At 34.5% G+C, this 6,351-nt stretch overlaps 1 long non-coding RNA gene across 5 annotated transcripts; it reads right to left on the bottom strand.

Annotated features, from left to right (window-relative positions):
• Positions 1-1,277: 1,277 nt before the first annotated feature.
• Positions 1,278-5,156, bottom strand: LOC141642836 (uncharacterized). 5 transcript variants are annotated; one of them, XR_012543464.1, is made up of 5 exons: positions 4,828-5,156; positions 3,931-4,018; positions 3,203-3,290; positions 2,189-2,337; positions 1,278-1,545 (listed from the first exon to the last, which is right to left on the bottom strand). It is a non-coding gene; the product is annotated as an uncharacterized LOC141642836 (long non-coding RNA). The 5 variants fall into 5 exon arrangements; XR_012543465.1 differs by having other exon boundaries at positions 2,189-2,366; positions 4,828-5,122; XR_012543468.1 differs by having other exon boundaries at positions 1,278-1,610; positions 4,828-5,120.
• Between the last annotated feature and the right edge of the window lie 1,195 nt (positions 5,157-6,351).

Raw genomic sequence — 6,351 nt, 5'->3', positions numbered from 1 at the left:
AATAGAAGAAACTTGATGATTGATGGAAGGTTGTCAATCTCCCAATAATAACCCAATAATCTTCAATTACCCAATAATAAACTTGAATAATAAACTTAAAAAATAATTAAAGAGAGATTAATGTGTAATTTGTGGAAAGATTAAAGAGTAATCTATTCTAATCTACTCCTAATCTAATCTAAAGAAGGATTTTCTACCCTCAAAAACTTTTTTCAAGGGTTATTACAAATGGGGTATTTATAGTGGAAATTAGGTGGATGCATTAGGGTTAACTAAGGGATAAACTAGTAATTACACTTTTGAGTTTAGAGCGAGGAGGAGCGGTATTTTTCGGAGGAAGGAGTCTTTCTTGAAAGCTTGAAGAACGAATTTGCGGCTGGACAGAATCCGGGCGGATTGGTGTCGGGACGGGCGGATTAGCAAGGGAATCCGAGCGGATTTGGAACAATCCGGTCGGATTGATTCAGCGGGCAATCCGAGCGGATTCAAAGCAAGACGCTCGGATTGCGTAGTGTGGAGACGGGCGGATTGGAGACAATCCGCTCGGATTGTTTTCTGTGATGATTCTCCTTCTTTTCTTCCCTTTTGCTCATTCCCATTTTATTCTTACGGGATTGGTCTTTAGTCTTTGCTTCCTCTTCATACTAGTCCATTCAGTGTCGTCAAGTAGCTTCCAAATATGCACGAAAGACGGGAATTTCCGCCTTATTATCTTCTTTTCTACAAAACATATGAAATGCGATAGAAAAGCCAATAGGAAGGTTTTGACGGATAAAATGGCCATAGAATGTTATAATAGTATGCAAAATAGGCTCAATTAGGGGACTAAATGTGCGCAAATAATGTTCACATCAATTGTCATCAACAACCTCATCAAAAGACAGTCCTGGTTCCCCCATTACTTCCTGCATGGGTTTAGTACGTATGACCTCTTCTTCTGATGGCCCTGTTTTCTTTGGTAATGGACGTGCTCCTTTGTTCTTCTGCCCTGATTTCACCATGGTAACTCTACTAGAGCATTTACTTTTAGTCTTGCTTGAAGAATTACGTGCCATGATGATGAATCAATGTAGAAAATTGAATCTAGAGATCTCCTGCGTAGGGTTTGCTAGGGTTTCTCTAGGGTTCATTCTCTAGGGTTATTTCGATATTAAATAGCTATTTATTTGCTGCTCTTTTTGTGAAAAAAATGCCGCAAGTAGCTTTTTATTATTATAAAAAAAAATATTTGGAGGCTTTTTTCGGCCTCAGAAAAGCCTAAAAATATTATAAAAAAATTCATCCAAACAATGATTATATAAATATTCTCAAACATATTTTTTCACAATACAATCCTACATGATTTAATAAATATTCTAAATTGATACATCAAATACAAGTAAAACACATACAATACTCTATAACTACATATACAACATTACAAAGGATCAGCCTACACATAGAGCAAATAGCACAAGTATCAGCCAGAGATCATTTGCAAATCAGCCCTAGATCAGCCTATACATGGAGCAAATTGTACAAGCTTCAGAACATCAGTTCACAAACCTGCATCGTAACAAGATCTGCCCTGAGATCATTTGTTGCATATCCCAACTTCTTGGTAAAAGCATCTTAACATGAGACGATGATAATTAATTAGGCTAAATGGGTAATTTATAAGTTGGTCCTATTATATAGAACTATGAGACCTGCCCAAAAAAAAAAATAGTTCGTATAGTCCAAGAGAATGTAAGATATTTCATAAAATAAATAATACTACAATAATATTCAATTAAGTAATTTTATGAAAATTAAGTTAGGTCCATTATATGTATGAAGAGGCCCACTTTTTACTACAATATGAGCCAAATAAAAAGCAAACACAAAATGCTTAGTCAAACAATCGAACTTGACATCTCGTGACCCAGGTTTATTACTAGTCCCTAGACGGGCTAGACTCTCTACCCCCACTGAATAGAGACTATCTTACTGATCCCTAATCACATAAATTATATTAATGTCAGATTCAGAGGAAGCGCAGGTGCATGCCATACACCCCTTGGAATCGCACATGATAACTGCTAAACTTGGATATCACAATATATTTATCAAAAGTATCCTATCAAAAGGTCACTTAAATTCTCCAAAAGTAGGAGGAATCACATGGAAAGTGCACAATGGCAAATGAAAGTTATGTAAAGATGTATACCTGACTCGGACTGGGTGAATCCCCTTCACTGCAACTTGCCAACTGTTACAGAAAATTGAAACCATACTGTTGTACATAGGATCGAAAAACAGTACTTCCATTTCTTATCACTATGAATGCACTATCACCACGATTAATTGCATTTATTCCTTGCCAAAAGGAACAAACTAGTGAGCTTCTGAAAATAACAGTTGATAACATATTCATAGACATTATACACATCGAGACCCAAGAAGAGACAAAACAAGCATAGAAAAAAAGACCAAGCAAAGCCACATAAATTTGCAAGCCGTGTAGTTGGTAACATATTCAACAACACTGCCCACCAAAACCTACAGAAATACAAACACCCTCAGTTTTGTAGTAATGGTGCTAATTTACACTTTGGATCATTGTTACCGCAAACGTAATATCAACATGTGTAGGAATTCTGTATTCTTGTTAAATAAAAACTGTAATTACAGTCACCAGAAATTCAAAAGGTAAGTTTTATCATCCTAAAGTACTCAAAATATTTATTTGTTACTAGTGTGGGTGGTCATGACTTAGTTCTCTCCTTCAAAAAGCCTAATTATCTACATTAAAAGCTTATTTTTCCAATCCTGCACTTCCCCTTTCCCATCACAAATATAAAATAATAGCATCGCTTTGCCTAATCAGGGATTTAACACACAACAGAAACTGTTCAAGAGTTAAGAAAAACACTTAAGCAACAACTAAAACCAGGGAAGGGGCTGAAATTGACTAGGTATCTAACTACAAAAAGAGATTGACTGATTCACTGCTCCTTGCATCTGAAACCAGGGAGGGGACTGGCTAGGTATCACTAACATTATTACGACCACTTTAAAGCAACATAACCACTAATGGGCGATTGCTAACGATTCTTATTGGTGGCGAGAACGGGATTATTAAAATAAATAGCAGTGATCAATTAAGGTCAATAAGGAGCTTAAAAAGGAATTATTAAAACAATAACCCCTAATATTAAGAAATTTATTTGTTAAAACTCACCTTCTAAAGCTTACGCATATTGTTAAAATGTCATAAAATGGTTCACTCTATCCTTCTCATATCTCCAAAACCACTCCTTAAAGCTGCCCTAAAAGAAAGTTGTAAAACCCATTCAAACTTGGAAGCATGTAAGCAAAATGTGCATTGAACTTAAACGATTACATAAATATGAAAAACAAGCATTTTGTACCAACCACTCACTGCATCCTGTAATTAACGGAACACAAGTTGAAACATGGAAACGTGACAAAAGGATCTGAAGTGTGAACTAACAAATTAACTCTGATCAAGAGAACTTTTCAGATCATATTGAATCGAGAAATTCAGTAACATACACCAAACAAAATGATGTTACAAAAAAGTAGTCCCAAAGATTCAAAAGCACTAGTTCAAATTACTTGATACCATTTAATAATCTCAAAGATACCCAGTCTCAAGATCAAGTTTTTGTCATATCAAACAAAAAGGCACTCAGAATCACATATTCATAGTAAAACCAGAACAACTCACATATTAGTACTAACCTAACCAGGTAACCACAACATAAAGCCACAACCTATTCATTTTGTAAGGACACACATTGAAGAAGAAAAAAAAAACGTTTCTCTTAACCACATGTATCATCAAAGATTCTAATGTTGCTTGCATTAATCACAACATAAGTAAGATAAGATTATAAAGAAACAATCAAGAAGTACTCAAAATAAAAATTTATTAAAAATAATTACCTGAGATAGTAAGGGAAATCATCAAAAGTGATATTAGCTTCCTTGCCTGCGTGCAGCTTTTAAGGAATGACTACACTATATCTATGACCTACACAATGTCAGATTTCATTTCGATTTGATGAAGTCCTCCAAAAGGAATGTAGGTATATAATTAAAATCAACCAATTGCCGCCATACCAACAAAATATCCTATAGGTAAAAGGTTCTGCTGTAGTTAATTTCTTTCAAGATGAAATCTTAAACAAGTAGCATTTGAGGTTAAACAGACTTAAGTCAACTTCCGTTCATAGATGTTTTGAAATCTAGGCAAACTAGAAGATATAGAAGCATAAAAATCTGCAAGAATGAATCTTTTTATCGATTTACAGCAAAAATAATTTATTTAAAAAGCCTCAATATTAATATATTCACCAAATCTAATAAAATAAAGATAAAATAAAGCTCAACCACATTTATGTTATATTTATCATCCTACAACTTAAATAACTCCATGAAACTAATCTTAATTGTATCAATAATTGTTTAACATCAACGGAACCATAAGATCTCTAATCTCGGGCATTAGAATACGATGAAACATAATAAAATAGATCACAAAATCACACAATTCAAACTGAAAAAACATAAACAAACTGTATAGTAAAATTTCAATTTTAGTGTTACAATGTTCGAGATAATTCGGCTTTAGTGTTCAAAGATTTCTCAATTCTCAATTTTTTTTGCTTACAAATACTCCTTCGTACTGCATAATATATGTTTTTACAATAATTTTATTTTTGATATTAATCGCCAAACTATAAATAGCTTAAACACTGAGTCACTAATTACATGTAGAAACCATCAATTGTACTATAACCCTAGTTTCTCAAAGAAAATCTGTTAGAGTGAGAGTTATACCTAATTTATGGAGAACAAAAAGGGGGAAAGTAGATGTGGAGATGATGGCGGTTGTATAGTCTTCATCATCGGTGCGACTGTGTCTCGCCGTCGTCGTCTTTTTGTTGTGGTGTTTGTGTCGTTGTTCGGCGCCGTTGATACTTAAAAGGGGGGGTAAGTAGATGAAGTGAGAGGGGAAATGAATAAATCATATGAAGGGTAAGGTTAACGATAGAGAGATCTTGATAAGTAAAGTGAAAATTATGATTGGAAAGTAGTTAAAGTCATCTGCGGCATTTATTTAAGAAACGCCTCAAATATGTCATTTACAGCGTTTAATTTAAGAAAACGCAGCAAATAGATTTTATATATGAAGAAAAATATATATGGCCATTTAGCTATTGCTGCGACTTAACTAAAACGCCGCAAATGAAGAGCAGCAAATAAATATTTTTCTACTAGTGTTAGTGATACATGCATTTTGTATAGTCTTTTTAGCCTATTTTAGCACGTATTTCCATGTACTTTTTTACTGTTTATATTGAATTATGCCCCGAATTGGCTACTTTGGTTCGTTTTGTCCGTTTTCCAGGAATGAACGCAAAAGTAGTGGAATCGTACCATTTTCGTCCTACTTTGCATTCATTTTGAGGAGACGTGATTTTTCAGAGTGAGATCTTGTATTGGGATGCGTGAAGGAACGGTCTACGAAGCAGTCGGCTACGAGTTGGAGCTGTTTCAGAGGAAGAATACTCGATCGAGCCCTTTTGCTGGTTGATCGAGTTGTTTTTGTGGTTGAGTTGGTCGATCGAGCTCTTTATTTTAATCGATCGACAGTGCTGGAATTGGGGGTTACTCGATCGAGTAGTATTTCTACTCGATCGAGTGGATTGCTTGGAGAAGTACTCGATCGAGCTGTTTCAAACTGCACGATCGAGTGGTTTGGTTTCTAATGGGCTTTAATTAGTCTGTGAACTTATTCTTAGCTTATGGACTTAGCTTATTTCTATTTAAACGCACAATAATTAGGTCATTAGGATCTAATCATCTATTATTCATCTAGGAGTTACGTTTACTGCTTTACACTCTCTTCTCTCAAAAACTCTCTACTGTAACCTTGCTTTCTGATAATTTCTCACTCGGATTTAGTTGTTCTTTACGCCGGATTCTTGCCTTTGTAATCTATCTCTCTTCTTTATTCTTAATCTTTCATTTATTTACTTTAATTACTTGTTTTGTTCCCTTTAATTTATGCCCTAATTCATTTATGCACATTTATTATTGTTTTATTATGTTTAATATTAGTTATTTCGTTGTTATTAGTCTTGACAATATTAATAGCATGAGTAGCTAATTCATTTCATGTTGGGATTAGGGGATCTACGGTAGAAATGTGACAATGTAGTGAATAGGTTAGATGAACTATTTGTGAGACTCTGTCCCCATAGCGATATAACTGTATTTACCGACTTAGTTGAGTGCACGCTTCTGAGTCACCCTTTAATCTGGTTAAATTTAATCCTGGATCGGAAGATTGGACTAAAT

The sequence above is a fragment of the Silene latifolia genome, chromosome 2, assembly GCF_048544455.1.
Source record: "Silene latifolia isolate original U9 population chromosome 2, ASM4854445v1, whole genome shotgun sequence".
Taxonomy (NCBI): domain Eukaryota; kingdom Viridiplantae; phylum Streptophyta; class Magnoliopsida; order Caryophyllales; family Caryophyllaceae; genus Silene; species Silene latifolia.
Note: the sequence above shows the minus strand (reverse complement) of the source record. Positions and strands in the feature narration are given on the sequence as shown.